The sequence below is a fragment of the Mustela erminea genome, chromosome 5 (genome assembly GCF_009829155.1).
Source record: "Mustela erminea isolate mMusErm1 chromosome 5, mMusErm1.Pri, whole genome shotgun sequence".
Classification (NCBI taxonomy): domain Eukaryota; kingdom Metazoa; phylum Chordata; class Mammalia; order Carnivora; family Mustelidae; genus Mustela; species Mustela erminea.
In genome coordinates this window covers 25,162,108-25,181,089 of record NC_045618.1, presented here as the reverse complement: position 1 = coordinate 25,181,089, position 18,982 = coordinate 25,162,108, and positions in this window count along the sequence as shown.

Sequence of the window (18,982 nt, the reverse complement as noted above, 5' to 3'; positions counted from 1 at the left end):
AGAACTCTCATTCATCACTGGTGAGAATGCAGAATGGTATAACTACTTTGGAAGAAAGTTTGGCTGCTTCCTTCAAAACCAAACATACTCTTCTCATATGATCCAACAACCATACTCCTTGGTATTTACCCAAATGAGTTGGAACCTTATGTTCACACAAAAACCAGCACATGAATGTTTAGAACAACTTCATTCATAATTGCTAAAACTTTGAAGCAATATGTCCTTTTGTAGATGGAGAGGTAAATAAACTGTGGTATATCTAAAACAGTAAAATATTATTCAGGGCTAAAAAGAAATTAGCTATGAAACCACAAAAAGACGTGAGGGGGAGCTTAAATGATTTTACTAAGTGAAATAGGCCAATCTGAAAAAGCTACAAAGGTTATGACTTCTACAATATAACCTTCTGAAAAAGAAGACACATCTGGAAATAATAAAAAGATCACTGTTTTCCAGGGATTTTAAGGGGAGAGAACAATGAATAGGTGGAGTTTTAAGCTAAATAGGTTCTCAGGCTGCAAAATTATTCTATATACTATAATGGTGGATTCATGTCATTATATGTTTCTTGAAATCCATAGAATATATACCACCAACCTTAATATGTGTGTGTATATGTATATGTATATATGTATATGTGTGTGTATATATGCATATGCATACACACACACACACACACCAATTTTCATTTTTGAGGCAGCTTTAGCTACAGAGAAATTGAACAAATTATATAGAATGTTCTCAATATGCCCTCAGTCATGAACAAAGTTTTCCCTTATCTTAACGTCTTGGATTAGTGTAGTATATTTGTTACAGTTAATGAACCAAAAATGTATTACTATTAACTAAAGTCTATAGTTTTACATAAGATTCACTCTTTGTGCTATAAAGTTTTATAGATTTTGACAAATGCATAATGTCAAGTATCCAACATTACACCATGCAAAATAGTTTCACAACACCAAAAATCATCTCTAATTCACCTAATTAATTAATCTAATTCCCACTCCTCTCCCAATCTGGCAATTAGCAATATGCTTTTCATTAGAAATATGCATTTAAGATTCCTCCATATCTTTTTGTGGCTTGATAGCATGTTTCTTCTTAGAACTGAAAAATATTTCATTGTATGAATATGCTACAGTTTGTTTATCCATTCAGCTATTAAAAGACATTTCTATACAATGGGACATTATTCAGAAAAGAGAAATAAAAAATCTTGCCATTCATGGCAACATGGATGAAGCTTGAAGGCATTATGCAGCATTTGTGAAATAAGTCATGCAGAAAAAGACAAATGCTGCGTAATGTCACATATATGTGGAATCTTTAAAAAAAAAAAAAAGCCACACTTACACGGAGTATAGTGTGGTAGTTACTAGGAATTCTGTGTGCATGCATGTGTGTATGTGTGTGTGTCTGAGAAAAAAGGTGGGGTGATGGGAAGGTGTTAGTCAGAAATACAAACTTCTAGTTATAAAATGAATTAGTTCTGAAGATCTATTGTATGGTCTAATAGTGACGATAGTTAATAATATTATATTATATAATAATACTATATTATATGTTTGAAATTTGTTGAGAGTAGTTCTTAAATTTTCTCACCACAAAAATAAATGGTAACTAAGTGACATGGTGAAGGTGTTAGGTAATCATATGGTGGAAGTCATTTTGCAAAATGCAAATATACCGAATCAACACATTCTACACCCTAAACTTAGAAAATGTTATATGTCAATTATATCTCAATAAAGCTGGGAAAATAAATAAAAATTAATTTGAAAAATAAATATTTCAGTTGCTTCCAGGTTGGGGCAATTATGAGTAAAGCTGCTATAAAAATTTGTATGCACGTTTTTATGTGGACGTAAGTTTTCAACTCAATTGAGTAGGTATTTAGGAGCATGACTACTGTATCATATACGATTGTCTTGATTTGTGAGAAACTTCCTCCTGAGTGGTTTTACCACATTACATTCCCACTAGCCATGACAGTTATTGTTTTTCTGCATCCTTGACAACAATAGATATTATCAATGTTTTGGATTTTTACCATTCTAATGATTTTACAGTGGTATCCCTTAATTTTAACCTATCTTCTAATGTTTTAATTGACAATTCCCTAATGACATACAACGTTGAGCATTTTTTCGTATGTTTACTTGCCATCTGTATATTGTATTACTTTGCCAGAGCTGCTGTAACAGAATACCACAGACTGGTGGACTTTCACAACAGAAATTTATTTTCTCACAATTCTAGAGGCTGCAAGTCTGAAATCAATGTGTTGGCGGGTTTGATTTCCTCTGAGACCACTTTCCTTGGCTTACAGGCCACCTTCTCATTATATCTTCACAGCCTTTTCTCTGTGCATGTGCATGTTATGTCCAAATCTCCTCTTTTTATGAGGAAACCAGTCAATTTGTTTAGGGCCCAACCTAAAAGCTTTAGCTTAATTACCTCTTTAAAGACCTCATCTCCAAATTAGGTTACATTCTGAGGTACTGGTTCTTAGAGCTTCAGCATACAAATTTTAGGGAACGTAATTCAACTCATTCATAATTCAGCTTCTTTGGTGAGGTATCTGTTCAGGTCTCTTGCCTATTTTTAATATGATATTCTAAGTGCTGAGTTTTAAGTGGTCTTGTGTATTTCAGATATCAGATCTTTATCAGATATGTATTTTGGAAATATTTCTCCAAGTTCATGGCTTATCTTATTCTCTTAATAGAGCCTTTCACAGAGCAGAAGATTTTAATTTTAATATAGTTTGATTTTTCTATTTTTTCATTCACAGACTGCACTTTTTATGTTGTATCTAAAAACAGATCTCCAAAGCCAAGGTCATCTACATTTTCTGTTACATTCGAGAACTTTTATAATTGTGCATTTTTGTAGTTAGGTCTGTGACCCATTTAAGTTAATTTTTGTGGAAGATATAAGGTCTTTGTCTACATTTTTTTGCAGATGGATATCCAATTCTTCCAGCAGCATTTTTTGAAAAGACTATCTATTCTCCATTTAATTAGCTCTTCTCCTTTGTCAAAGGTTAGCTGACTAAATTCACTTGGGTCAATGTCCAAGGAATCAGTATTGATCATCTCTTCTCTTCTGATATGAGTAATTTGTGTCTTTTCTTTTTCCTTAGTTATTGTGCTAGAGATTTAGCAATGTTATTGATCTTTTTAAAGAATTAGGCTGTATTTTTGTTGACTTTTCCTTAATTTTTGTTTTCCTGTTTTTATGATTTCTATTCTTCTACTTGATTTAGGTTTCTATTCCTCAGGTTCCTTAGTTTTTTAAGATGGAAATTCTCTCCAGCTTCTTCATTGACTCATATCTTATTCAGGTACATTTTGTTAAATCTCCAGACATTTCAGAATTTTCCAGTTATCCTTTGTCATTGATTTTTAGTTTGATTTTATTGTGGGTTCAAAACATACTTTGTATGATTTTTAGTCTTTGAAATTTGATTAAGGCATATTTTATGACCCAGAATGTGGTCTGTCTTGGTGAATATTCTATGTGAATCTGAAGAGAAAATGTATTCTTCTGTTGTTTGATAAAATATCATATAAATATCAATTTAAATCTGGTTAAATGATGATACTGTTCATTTCAACTATATGCTTGCTGATTTTCTACCTAGTGATTCTGTCAATTATTAATAGAGGGGTGTTGATGTCTCCAGCTATAATAATGGATTTGTCTATTTTTCTTGTAGTTCTATTAGTTTTTGTTTCAAGTACTTTGATGCTCTGTTTTAAGTGCTTACATGTTAAGGATTGTTATGTCTTTTGGGAGAATTGATCCCTTTACCATTATGCAATGCCTCTATCTTTGCCATTCTGTCTTGTTCTAAAGTCTGCTTTTTCTGAATTTAAAAAACTACTCAGCTTTCTTTTCCTTGACATTATCATCATGTCTTTCTCCATCTTTTTACTTTGAATCTATCTGTGCTTTATATTTAAAGTTGGTTTCTTGTAGACAAGTCCGGTTAGGCCTTTGCTTTTTTATTCACTCTCATGGTATCTGTGTTTTAATTAGTACAATAGTTCACAGACATTTAGTTTTATATATTTATTTTAAGTAGTTTCCATGCCCAAGTGGAGCCCGACACAGGGCTTGAACTCACCACCCTGCGATCAAGACCTGAGCTGCGATCAAGAGTCTGATACTTAATTAAATGAGACATGCAGACACCTCTAGTTCATATGCATTTAAAGTGACTATTTCTATATTTAGACTGATATCTATCCTGTTTAGAATTGTTTTTGCATTTACTGCAAAATAGTAATGCAGTACTATTACTATTAATATTAATAGTAATAATAATAAATAATAATAATAGTAATAATAAAAAAGAAAGAGCTTCAATAAAGCTCTTTCTTTTTTATTTGCTAAATTTTTGAAGCTCTTTCTTTTTCTGAATTCTCTGGTTTTAATTGGGCATTTTATATTATTTCATTTTATCTCCTTTCTTAAAATATATATCTTATTAAAAATTATAGTGGTTGCCTTTGAATCTGCAAATATGTATTTAGAACATATCTAAGTTCACTTTCTCCAACACTACTCTGTTTCCAGGGTAGCGCAGAGACCTAGAAGGGAGTGGTTCCAGCCCTCTCCTCACACTTCTTAACATCACTGACACTCATTTCACTTATCCATAACCTATAATAACCGATATATTGTTATTATTACTTTGAACAAACAGATTTTAGGTCAACTGAGTAATAAAAATAAAGTATCCTATTTTATCTCTACTTATTCTTTTTTTTTTTTTTTTTTCCAGCATAACAGTATTCATTATTTTTGCACCACATCCCGTGCTCCATGCAATCCGTGCCCTCTATAATACCCACCACCTGGTACCCCAACCTCCCACCCCCCGTCCCTTCAAAACCCTCAGATTGTTTTTCAGAGTCCATAGTCTCTCATGGTTCACCTCCCCTTCCAATTTCCCCCAACTCCCTTCTCCACTCTAAGTCCCCATGTCCTCCATGCTATTTGTTATGCTCCACAAATAAGTGAAACCATATGATAATTGACTCTCTCTGCTAGACTTATTTCACTCAGCATAATCTCTTCCAGTCCCGTCCATGTTGCTATAAAAGTTGGGTATTCATCCTTTCTGATGGAGGCATAATACTCTATCCCCAGGGGTACAGGTCTGTGAATCACCAGGTTTACACACTTCACAGCACTCACCAAAGCACATACCCTCCCCAATGTCCATATCCCACCCCCTTCTCCCAAACCCCCTCCCCCCAGCAACCCTCAGTTTGTTTTGTGAGATTAAAAGTCACTTATGGTTTGTCTCCCTCCCAATCCCATCTTGTTTCATTTATTCTTCTCCTACCCACTTAAGCCCCCATGTTGCATCACCACTTCCTCATATCAAGGAGATCATATGATAGTTGTCTTTCTCTGCTTGACTTATTTCGCTAAGCATGATACGCTCTAGTTCCATCCATGTTGTCGCAAATGGCAAGATTTCATTTCTTTTGATGGCTGCATAGTATTCCATTGTGTATATATGCCACATCTTCTTGATCCATTCATCTGTTGATGGACATCTAGGTTCTTTCCATAGTTTGGCTATTGTGGACATTGCTGCTATAAACATTCGGGTGCATGTGCCCCTTTGGATCACTACGTTTGTATCCTTAGGGTAAATACCCAATAGTGCAATTGCTGGGTCATAGGGCAGTTCTATTTTCAACATTTTGAGGAACCTCCATGCTGTTTTCCAGAGTGGCTGCACCAGCTTGCATTCCCACCAACAGTGTAGGAGAGTTCCCCTTTCTCCGCATCCTCGCCAGCATCTGTCATTTCCTGACTTGTTGATTTTAGCCATTCTGACTGGTGTGAGGTGATATCTCATTGTGGTTTTGATTTGTATTTCCCTGATGCCGAGTGATATGGAGCACTTTTTCATGTGTCTGTTGGCCATCTGGATGTCGTTTTTGCAGAAATGTCTGTTCATGTCCTCTGCCCATTTCTGGATTGGATTATTTGTTCTTTGGGTGTTGAGTTTGCTAAGTTCTTTATAGATTCTGGACACTAGTCCTTTATCTGATATGTCATTTGCAAATATCTTCTCCCATTCTGTCAGTTGTCTTTTGATTTTGTTAACTGTTTCCTTTGCTGTGCAAAAGCTTTTGATCTTGATGAAATCCCAATAGTTCATTTTTGCCCTTGCTTCCCTTGCCGTTGGCGATGTTCCTAGGAAGATGTTGCTGCGGCTGAGGTCGAAGAGGTTGCTGCCTGTGTTCTCCTCAAGGATTTTGATGGATTCCTTTCGCACATTGAGGTCCTTAATCCATTTTGAGTCTATTTTTGTGTGTGGTGTAAGGAAATGGTCCAATTTCATTTTTCTGCATGTGGCTGTCCAATTTTCCCAGCACCATTTATTGAAGAGGTTGTCTTTTTTCCATTGGACATTCTTTCCTGCTTTGTCGAAGATTAGTTGACCATAGAGTTGAGGGTCTATTTCTGGGCTCTCTATTCTGTTCCATTGATCTATGTGTCTGTTTTTGTGCCAGTACCATGCTGTCTTGATGACAACAGCTTTGTAATAGAGCTTGAAGTCCGGAATTGTGATGCCACCAACGTTGGCTTTCTTTTTCAATATCCCTTTGGCTATTCGAGGTCTTTTCTGGTTCCATATAAATTTTAGCATTATTTGTTCCATTTCTTTGAAAAAGATGGATGGTACTTTGATAGGAATTGCATTAAATGTGTAGATTGCTTTAGGTAGCATAGACATTTTCACAATATTTATTCTTCCAATCCAGGAGCATGGAACATTTTTCCATTTCTTTGTGTCTTCCTCAATTTCTTTCATGAGTACTTTATAGTTTTCTGAGTATAGATTCTGTGTCTCTTTGGTTAGGTTTATTCCTAGGTATCTTATGGTTTTGGGTGCAATTGTAAATGGGATTGACTCCTTAATTTCTCTTTCTTCTGTCTTGCTGTTGGTGTAGAGAAATGCAACTGATTTCTGTGCATTGATTTTATATCCTGACACTTTACTGAATTCCTGTATAAGTTCTAGCAGTTTTGGAGTGGAGTCTTTTGGGTTTTCCACATATAGTATCATATCATCTGTGAAGAGTGATAATTTGACTTCTTCTTTGCTGATTTGGATGCCTTTAATTTCCTTTTGTTGTCTGATTGCTGAGGCTAGGACCTCTAGTACTATGTTGAATAGCAGTGGTGATAATGGACATCCCTGCCGTGTTCCTGACCTTAGCGGAAAAGCTTTCAGTTTTTATCCATTGAGAATGATATTTGCGGTGGGTTTTTCATAGATGGCTTTGATGATATTGAGGTATGTGCCCTCTATCCCTACACTTTGAAGAGTTTTGATCAGGAAGGGATGCTGTACTTTGTCAAATGCTTTTTCAGCATCTATTGAGAGTATCATATGGTTCTTGTTCTTTCTTTTATTGATGTGTTGTATCACATTGACTGATTTGCGGATGTTGAACCAACCTTGCAGCCCTGGAATAAATCCCACTTGGTCGTGGTGAATAATCTTTTTAATGTACTGTTGAATCCTATTGGCTAGTATTTTGTTGAGTATTTTCGCATCTGTGTTCATCAAGGATATCGGTCTATAGCTCTCTTTTTTGGTGGGATCCTTGTCTGGTTTTAGGATCAAGGTGATGCTGGCCTCATAAAATGAGTTTGGAAGTTTTCCTTCCATTTCTATTTTTTGGAACAGTTTCAGGAGAATAGGAATTAGTTCTTCTTTAAATGTTTGGTAGAATTCCCCCGGGAAGCCGTCTGGCCCTGGGCTTTTGTTTGTTTGGAGATTTTTAATGACTGTTTCAATCTCCTTACTGGTTATGGGTCTGTTCAGGCTTTCTATTTCTTCCTGGTTCAGTTGTGGTAGTTTATATGTTTCTAGGAATGCATCCATTTCTTCCAGATTGTCAAATTTATTGGCGTAGAGTTGCTCATAGTATGTTCTTATGATAGTTTGTATTTCTTTGGTGTTAGTTGTGATCTCTCCTCTTTCATTCATGATTTTATTTATTTGGGTCCTTTCTCTTTTCTTTTTGATAAGTCGGGCCAGGGGTTTATCAATTTTATTAATTCTTTCAAAGAACCAGCTCCTAGTTTCGTTGATTTGTTCTATTGTTTTTTTGGTTTCTATTTCATTGATTTCTGCTCTGATCTTTATGATTTCTCTTCTCCTGCTGGGCTTAGGGTTTCTTTCTTGTTCTTTCTACAGCTCCTTTAGGTGTAGGGTTAGGTTGTGTACCTGAGACCTTTCTTGTTTCTTGAGAAAGGCTTGTACCGCTATATATTTTCCTCTCAGGACTGCCTTTGTTGTGTCCCACAGATTTTGAACCGTTGTATTTTCATTATCATTTGTTTCCATGATTTTTTTCAATTCTTCTTTAATTTCCCGGTTGACCCATTCATTCTTTAGAAGGATGCTGTTTAGTCTCCATGTATTTGGGTTCTTTCCAAACTTCCTTTTGTGGTTGAGTTTTAGCTTTAGAGCATTGTGCTCTGAAAATATGCAGGGAATGATCCCAATCTTTTGATACCGGTTGAGTCCTGATTTAGGACCGAGGATGTGATCTATTCTGGAGAATGTTCCATGTGCACTAGAGAAGAATGTGTATTCTGTTGCTTTGGGATGAAATATTCTGAATATATCTGTGATGTCCATCTGGTCCAGTGTGTCGTTTAAGGCCTTTATTTCCTTGCTGATCTTTTGCTTGGATGATCTGTCCATTTCAGTGAGGGGAGTGTTAAAGTCCCCTACTATTATTGTATTATTGTTGATGTGTTTCTTTGATTTTGTTATTAATTGGTTTATATAGTTGGCTGCTCCCACGTTGGGGGCATAGATATTTAAAATTGTTAAATCTTCTTGTTGGACAGACCCTTTGAGTATGATATAGTGTCCTTCCTCATCTCTTATTATAGTCTTTGGCTTAAAATCTAATTGATCTGATATAAGGATTGCCACTCCTGCTTTCTTCTGATGTCCATTAGCATGGTAAATTCTTTTCCACCCCCTCACTTTAAATCTGGAGGTGTCTTCGGGCTTAAAATGAGTTTCTTGGAGGCAACATATAGATGGGTTTTGTTTTTTTATCCATTCTGATACCCTGTGTCTTTTGACAGGGGCATTTAGCCCATTAACATTCAGGATAACTATTGAGAGATATGAATTTAGTGCCATTGTATTGCCTGTAAGTTGACTGTTACTGTATATGGTCTCTGTTCCTTTCTGATCTACCACTTGTAGGCTCTCTCTTTGCTTAGAGGACCCCTTTCAATATTTCCTGTAGAGCTGGTTTGGTATTTGCAAATTCTTTCCGTTTTTGTTTGTCCTGGAAGCTTTTAATCTCTCCTTCTATTTTCAATGATAGCCTAGCTGGATATAGTATTCTTGGCTGCATGTTTTTCTCGTTTAGTGCTCTGAAAATATCATGCCAGCTCTTTCTGGCCTGCCAGGTCTCTGTGGATAAGTCAGCTGCCAATCTAATATTTTTACCATTGTATGTTACAGACTTCTTTTCCCGGGCTGCTTTCAGGATTTTCTCTTTGTCACTGAGACTTGTAAATTTTACTATTAGGTGACGGGGTGTGGGCCTATTCCTATTGATTTTGAGGGGCGTTCTCTGAACCTCCTGAATTTTGATGCTCGTTCCCTTTGCCATATTGGGGAAATTCTCCCCAATAATTCTCTCCAGTATACCTTCTGCTCCCCTCTCTCTTTCTTCTTCTTCTGGAATCCCAATTATTCTAATGTTGTTTCGTCTTATGGTGTCACTTATCTCTCGAATTCTCCCCTCGTGGTCCAGTAGCTGTTTGTCCCTCTTTTGCTCAGCTTCTTTATTCTCTGTCATTTGGTCTTCTATATCACTAATTCTTTCTTCTGCCTCATTTATCCTAGCAGTGAGAGCCTCCATTTTTGATTGCACTTCATTAATAGCTTTTTTTATTTCAACTTGGTTATATTTTAGTTCTTTTATTTCTCCAGAAAGGGCTTTTATATCTCTCGAGAGGGTTTCTCTAATATCTTCCATGCCTTTTTCGAGCCCGGCTAGAACCTTGAGAATTGTCATTCTGAACTCTAGATCTGACATATTACCAATGTCTGTATTGATTAGGTCCCTAGCCTTTGGTACTGCCTCTTGTTCTTTTTTTTGTGTTGAAATTTTCCGTCTTGTCATTTTGTCCAGATAAGAGTATATGAAGGGGCAAGTAAAATACTAAAAGGGTGGCAACAACCCCAGGAAAAAATGCTTTAACCAAATTAGAAGAGATCCAAAATCGTGAGGGGGGAGAAAGGGGATAAAAAGAGGTTCAAAAAGGAAGAAAGAAAAAAAATAAAAAAGAAAAAAAAAAGAAAAAAGAAAAGAAACGAATTAAAAAAAAAAAAAGGAAAACACCTAAGAAAAATGTAAAAAAGAAAAAATACATATATTAGATAAACTAGTAAAAAATCGTTAAAAAAGAAAAAGGTAACAGTTAAAAAAAAAAAAAAATTTACCCGAAGGCGAGAAAAAAAAAAAAAAATGAAAAAGAAAAAAATTAAATTAACTGCAAGACTAAAAAAAAATCACAGGGAAAAAGCCATGAGTTCCGTGCTTGGCTTTCTCCTCCTCTGGAATTCTGCTGCTCTCCTTGGTATTGAAACTGCACTCCTTGGTAGGTGAACTTGGTCTCGGCTGGATTTCTTGTTGATCTTCTGGGGGAGGGGCCTGTTGTAGTGATTCTCAAGTGTCTTTGCCCCAGGCGGAATTGCACCGCCCTTAGCAGGTCCCGTGGTGAGTAATCCGCTTGGGTTTGCTTTCAGGAGCTTTTGTTCCCTGAGCGCTTTCCGTAGAGTTCCGGAGGACGGGAATACAAATGGCGGCCTCCTGGTCTCCGGCCCGGAGGAGCCGAGAGCCCAGGGCCGCACTCCTCAGTGCGCCCTCAGAGAACAGCGCCCAGTTACTCCCGTCTGCCTGACCTCCGGCCGCGCTCCGAGCTCTCCGAGCCTGCAACCAGTTCAAGGTAACACCGAGCTGTGAGCTTACTGTCAGCTCTGTCTCTGTAGCCGGCTTTCCCGTTCCAATACCCGCAAGGTCTGCGACACTCAGACACCCCTGATCCTTCTGTGACCCTGCGGGACCTGAGGCCACGCTGAACCCGCGTGGGCTTCGCCCCGGTTTAGCCTCTGGAGCGATGTCCCTCAGCGGAACAGACTTTTAAAAGTCCTGATTTTGTGCACCGTTGGTCCGCTGCTTGCTGGGAGCCGGCCCCTCCCCCCGGGGTCTATCTTCCCGTCGCTTTGGATTCACTTCTCCGCCGGTCCTACCTTTCAGAAAGTGGTTGTTTTTCTATTTCCAGAATTGCTGTTCTTCTTCTCTTCGATCTGCCGATGGATTTTCAGGTGTTTGCAATCTTTAGATAAGCTATCTAGCTGATCTCCGGCTAGCTGAAGCAGTCTCAGCCTGCTACTTCTCCGCCATCTTGACTCCTCCTCCTCTACTTATTCTTTGATGTTCTTCTTTATGGACCCAAGTTATTAACTTATACCATTTCCTGTTATTTCTCTTTGAAGTGTTTCTTTTAACAGGCAGGTCTACTGACAAGAATTTCCTTTAATTTTTGTCTGGGAAAGTTTTTACTCCTCCTTCTTTTTTGAAGGATATTTTTTCTGCATATAGAAATCTAAGTTGGTGGGAGTTTTCTTTCAATACTAAACATTGATACTAAATATTTCACTCTGGTCTTTTCTTGCTTACAAAGTTTCTGATGAGAATTTGGGTATACTTCTTATCCTTGTTTGTCTATAGATAACGTGTCTTATTTTTCCCCTTCTGACCTGGTTTCTTTCATGATTTCCCTTTGCTCTTTGTTTTCTGCAGTTTGAATATGATATACCTATTTGTATTAGTATATATATGTGTGTGTGTGTGTGTGTGTGTGTGTGTGTGTGTATGTGTTCTCTGAAGTTTCTGGATCTGTGGTTTGGTATCTGTTAATTTTGGAAAATTCTTAGACATTGCTACTTTAAACTTATTTATTTATTATTTACTTATTTATTTATTCTTCCCTTCCCTCCTTCCTTTCTTTTCCTTTTGGTATTCTCAGTACCTATACATTATTTTTTTTAATCATCCCACAATTCTTGAATATTCTTCCATATTTTTCTACTTTTTTGTCTTTTCATTTCAATTTGGGAAGTTTCTATCAACACATCTTTAAGATCACTAATATTTTTCCTCAGCTCTGTGCAATCTACTGATGAGCACATCAAAAGAATTATTCATTTCTTCATAGTATTTTTTTATCTCCAATATTTCCTTTATGAATCTTTCTTAAAGTTTCCATCTCTCTGCTTATATCACCCATCTGTTCTTACATATTATCTATTTTTCCAATTCATGCCCCTAATATGTTAATCATATTTATTTTAAATTCACTATCTGATAATCCCCAAAACGCTGTCATATATGATCTGGTTTTCATAAATGCTCTATGTCTTTGGACATAAAGCATTTTGTGTTTACTCTTGACTGTTAGCATACCTCATAGTCGTTTTTGTTGTTGTCGAAAACTGGACTTAATGTATCTGGTAATAGGATCTGAGGTAATCGGTTTCATTGTTGTCGCAGCGGGCGTGACAAATCAACCAGGAACGTGATGGTAAGAGGATGGTGAAAAGAAATGAAGAGACAAAGAGATGGGGGCAGTGGGAGCACTGAAGATGATGTCCCACAATACCGATTTTATTCCACATCTTACAAGCATTTATAAGGCAAACCACAATAGGAGGAGTAATACATCAATATCTACTCAGATGACCGCAAGTTCCTATAACAAGTTTACATTAAATACAAACAAATCTCATAATGCCAGGTAGTCACGGCTAATGCCATTAGCTACTATTGATGCAAGACAATCAACCAGGGAGTGGGTTATGGAAAGTACAGGAACAACAAGGACCAACTAAGAATTCATGACCCTGACTACACTGTTCCCTTCTGTAGGGAGAGCGTGTGGGAAGTCACGTAGACGAGCGCACGACACATAGCACAGACCCTGTCTCAGTGTTACTCAACTTTTCCGTCCTTAACCTCTTGTCAAGGCGTCTGGACTTTAAAGGAGACACAAGTCAGGGCCTGGTTTGGTCCTCGACTCCAACCATGCTGTGGCCTCCAACACATCGAGAAGTTCTAAATTAATCTGTTTAGGAATTGGGTGGGTTAAGGTTTGTTGTAGCTGAAGATGCCAGAAGTTTTAGTTTCCCTTAGTTACCTTGTGTTTGCTTGTTTATTGGTTTTTCATCTTGTTTTTGGTTTCCTCGTGAATTCTTTCTTAGTTTTGTCTTGCAGGGCCCTCAGTTGTGATTCACTGTTTTTATCCTGGGGCCCTGCTGATGTGGTGTGGTGGTAAGGTGTGGGTTAGAAAAAGCATTCTGCAATCTATGGTGGAATTTCATGTTTTTAGTGGTCCTGAGTCCCTGGGCTCTGACCTCCAGAAACATTTCTTAGCCTTTTTTTTTTTCCCCTTCCCTAAGGTGAGACAGGAAGGCCATAAGCTTCTTGCCTGTCTCCTTCCCCCAGATTAGATAAGGCTCTGGAAGAGTAGTTCCCTTGAGAGCTGTCCTTTGCTGTGGAGAATGCTCTGGATTATTTCAAATGGCTACTTTTCCCCTGTCTTTGCCTGAAGTATGAGGACATTTTTCTCTGATTTGTACTGTGAAAATCTGCTGAGGCTCCTGTAGGCAAAATTGATGAAACTGTGGGGGTCCCCAAAGATTACTACTCCCACGAGTTTTTAATTCTCAACCTGGTCTGCACTCATCCTTTAACAATTTGTTAATTTCTACTAGTTACTGGCTCTAGTGGCTTCTGCTCCAGATTAGCTGAGCTCAGCTGCAATCCTCTGTAACCATTCATCTTTCCAGTTTGGGGATGGTAGTTTGCCCTGTGATCTCAACCCTCTGATGGGTCTAAGAAAAGTCATTGATTTCAGTTTCTTTAGCTTTCTTTCTTTTTGTGTGGATGAGAGTGATGACATCCAAGCTCTTTATGTGCTAGAAGTGATACCAGATGCCCGTAAATAATATAAACATAGCCAATCTATAAAATATAAGCCTGGATGTCAGGAAAACATATAATCAAATAAATGTCTTGATAGATGTGGAGTCTTAGGCACCTACCACTACCTTCCCAGAGAATACACAGATTTTGTCACTTCTTCCATCTTCTGTTGTTTTAGGGCAATTTCCAGAATTTATAATGTGGCCTGTGGATAATCCACAAAACAGGTCACTTTGACTTCTCCCTTAGCTTCCAGAGCACACACAAACACCACCATGAGCAGATTCTGTCAGACTTAGCTCTTTTGTTTTGTTTTAACTTAGTTTTCTTATTATTTAGATATGGCAAGCCCAGCAGATTAGAAAACAACTGCCATTAAAAAGATTGTTATTAAACTCAAGATCCAGAGAAACAACCTTGTCATAGAGGCCACAAAAGGAAATACCAGGTTTGGTCAAGAGGCAGAAGGAGCAGGGGGAAAACATAGGCAAAAGATTTTATGATTTCCATGTGAAGAAACAGGTAAGGCAGAATTGGCTAGTTTGAATAATTGCATGAGCTTTGGCGCATAGTGGCTGTCCCTAGTTGTTCTGTGCCAAGTCCTGGGCTAATTAAGGCATAGAGATAGTGGCCTGGAGTGTGACAGCCCAAGAAGGTGGTAGTGAGCACGTGAACTCCCAATTAGTTGGTTTGCTTTTGAAAAGTGAACCCTAAGAGGAAGAATCCTCCCAAAGATAAGAGTGAGGGGTGCTGAGGGAGGCGGAAGGCCAAGGCAAAGGAACAAGGCACTTCTGGCATCTTCAGGGGAGCAGATGTTGAAGCATTGAGTTTATAGAAGCTACAAACATGATTAATACAGTTGAAACATTTCTCCACAAACCCAAATGTGCCTGACGGTGGCAAAAGAGAGAAGGAATCACTTCCCACTTGCCTTACCTAATATTACCAAATTTCAAAAACAAAAATCCATCTCATCTTGCTTAACCTTTAAACACAATTTTCTAAAACTTCTTTGGCTCTCATCACAGTTCATCTCTGCTATTGCCCTGGGGACAAATTTGTATTCTCGAATTCAGTGGGAAATGCTTCTTTATAACTGACTTGTACATGGGGGAGATGACTATTGTAGACATTTATAATTTGAAAACAATCAGTTTCTTCCTCAGGGAAAGAGCCTAAGTAATTAAAAATTATGATTATTAATGTAAGAATAATGGAATGGTGATCCCACTATTTCCTAACAACATTAAAACATCTTTAGCCACAAAAGATTTGTAGGAAGAAAAGTGAATTGACAACCTAAGATGGAAACTAATTCAGAATAGAATTAATTTTGGTGCTCTTGAAAAGTAATACATTTTACATTATGGCAAATGGTTGCAACTAATTACTATCTGAGGAATACTTGCAAATTGGTTATTTGTTCTTTATTTAATATAGTTTCTGTGATTGCTTTAACTCTTATTTATGGGAAGGTCTGGTTTTCAATTTAAAATAATTACTGGAGAAAAAAAAAAAGAGGACACAATTTTGCCATGAAGCAGTGGGCTTGTACAAACAGGGGTGGTCCTGGGTAGCACTAGTGGTTGGCAGTGTTTATCTTCACTGCCTCTGCTTCTCGTCAGAACATGTCTTCCACCCATCTACACTGTATGTAGTGCTTCTGTCAGTTATACCCACTGCTCTGAGACCCCACCAGCCCTCCTTCAGTAATGAAAGCCTTGCTTGTTATGTACCAAGTCTAAGCTAAATGCTTTACTATTATTACTATACTAATTTCCAACCAAGCTTATAAGGTAGAAGCTATGTTTATTTGCAAGATAAGGAAACTGAGGCACAGAGGTTCAGTGACTTAGCCAAGGTCACCCAGCTAATAACTATTAGAGCCAGAATTCAAAGCAGGCATTCTGACTCCAGAAGAAAATTTGGTCATCATGTTATCCTGGCTCCCAATATGCCTGAACCCATGTTCCATTCTTGCCAATGCAGTGGTCTGTGCCATGTGATGATCCTGCTTGCTATTGTACAGGTTTTCCCTTTAATACAGGCTATTTCAGTGAGATCCATTGGTTTTCTACATGTCTGTCTTAAACAGGCACATTTAGAGGGCCTGAAGGGCCCAGACCACTTTCAGGTATTGAAACCATTAACCATAATACCAAAATGAAAATATGTAAGACAACAACAACAACAACAATAAAGGCAGCAAACAACTACCATTATGGGCTTTTTTTTTTTTTCCTCTTGAAATGCAAAAAATATTGAGGGAAAGTTTATCTTTGAGGAGTTTATCCTTCACCCAATATCAAAATTGATCTGAATCATTGCGGAGACTGTTCTAATACTAAACAACTACCATGTCATTTTTGAAGCCCACATTGATCTTGGGGCCCTGACAAATGACTTCCAGTCCCTCCATTGCCATTTTGCCCCATCCAGTGCTTCACAATGGCCCACCCTCAGATCACAGCCCTGACCCTAACTCTTTAATAACAGGCTGTGTCAATTAATTGCATTAATGACGGCTCTTCACTTCTCTTTTCATTCATGCTCTGTCATGTGACTTTGTAGCTCCTCTTACTAATGAAGTAAGAACTATTCCTTGTCCCTTGAATCTGTACTAGCCTTGAGAAGTGTTTAGTCAATAGAATGAAAGTGGTGATGCCCCAGTTTTGATCCTAGGACTCAAGACTCTTTGCATGTCTCCACTCACTCTCTTTTGCCAATAGCATTATCCTGAAAAAATGCCCAGTCTAGTCCAATGGAGGATGAGGGTCATGTGGAATAAGCCTGGTAAACTCAGTTGGCCAGCCAAAGCCAGCCTAGATTTACCAATCATCGGCTGTCTCCTCAATTGGTTAATAAGCCCATCCAAGACAACAAAACCACCTCACCAACATGCAAAGCTAGTCTCAGGCACAGCTGGTACAGATACATATTACTACTCACTACTAAGATTTTTGTGGTTATTTGTCACACAGCATTATTGTAGCAATACATTTTGATGCAGAAGTGTTGGTTTTGGTATGATGCAATAGCATCTTGAATATCACATGCATTTCAGAAGAGCGATGGGCCATTTGAAATTAAATAAATTTCAATTTGAACAATCCTAAATAAGGTAGTATTTTCCCCTTCATCCCCATCCCTACCTTTGCATTTTATTTCAATTTCGAGTTAAAAAAAAAAATCCCTCAAATCCATATGTCGATGAAATTACAGATAAATCTAACTTTGTGACAAACATCTAAGGGTAATGTCCCAATATAAATTGAAATTAAATTTGGAAACTTAAATAGACTAAATTAGGTGGCAGAACCAATATCTAATATTTCCCCAAAACTCTCAAATCTTGACAAAGACGATTTCTCACAATTGGAATAAAAATCTGAAATTAAGTTTTTGTTTTGTTTTGTTCTTCTCAGAACATTTATCTTTACTTTCTCTTCCTTTGAGCTTGAATAAGTTGGTCCATCAATTACTGCTTCGGAGGTCCAAAAATAATTGGACAGATTTCTAGTTTCCTTGGTGTACTTATCAAGTACTTCCTTATTTCTTTGTTTGAAACAGGGATTCATATTTTTGCATGTCACAAATGATGCTTTCATTGATAACAGCTTAATTACTTTGGATCTTTCTTTTATATCCATTTAAAAACCAAAACAGGACTGAGACTCCTTGCAGTATACCCTTACATAGGGAAAGTAATCAATTGCTTTATTTTTGTGCATTGAAAGCAGAAAAATCTGAGAAAATGCTCCCTAATGTTCAGTCACTAATTGGGGCAGACATCTTTACCTTCAGGATCATTCCTGTTGAGAGACTTTCCCAAGTCGATTAAGTCTGCTAAGCACAATAGCCAGCAACACCTTGAGATGCCACAGCTGTCATTTCCACTGAGACAGTGCATTCAAACAAGGTTGTTCTAGCAGACATAACTTTGAATTCTTTGTCTCATTCATGAAAAGAAATCAGGCTAGATATGTCCTAATGGAATATTTCTATGTGGTTTCAAATGGGTTGTTTGGAAGAAAGTCTTGTTTGTGATTTCAGTGCTTCTATTTTTAGGGTCCAATAGGACTTCAGGGATGCAGGTCCGTGAAAAGCAATTAAGAGTAAGTATGCTGCTCAATGTATTTGCAAAACTCCAGGAAAAAATGTGTTTTAGATGAACTCAATCCTTATTTTACTCCCCCTGCTTGGATTCTTGTGAAACCAACTTAACCCATACCTTGTCTAGTCTCAGCCTTTGCCATGACCTCTTGGCATCTTCCCCTAGAGCTAAACAGAGATATGAGAGTTTGATGTCACTGTAGGATTCTTCATCATCTTGAGCTCAGCACAGAAGCTGGTACATTGATTGGGGGCAAAGGAAAAACACAATAAAATAATAACACAAGAAGTTTGGAAGGCAAACAAGAAGGAAGGTCTTTTTCCAAATGAAAAGATCCCTCAGGGTACTGTGTACATTTTCTTCTTCTCCTTCTTCCCCTCCTCCTCCTCCTCCTCCTCTTCCTCCTCCTTCTTCTTCTTGTTCTTCTTGTTCTTCTCCTTCTTCTTCTTCTTTTTTAATCTCCACACAGCACTTTGGCATAGTAGACAGAAAATACTGGCTGACTGAATTCATGGATACTTTAGGTTCCATTGGGGTGCAACATTGTTTGTAAGCCCTCTCTTGTATTCCAGCACACCATATTTACCTAGGACAATAACAGATGCACTGGAAGTGATTGTTGAGTGAATAAACAGAAGGTGGGGAGGAAAGGAGGAGAGTAGGGGCAGAAAATGACAATTCAGTTCAATATTTGGACATTTGTAAACCTGTGATCATGGTCCATGTGCTCAGCTTCTCTCTCAAAGATTTCCTAATTAAATACCTGTGACTCTGATCTCCAGGAGATGGGAGG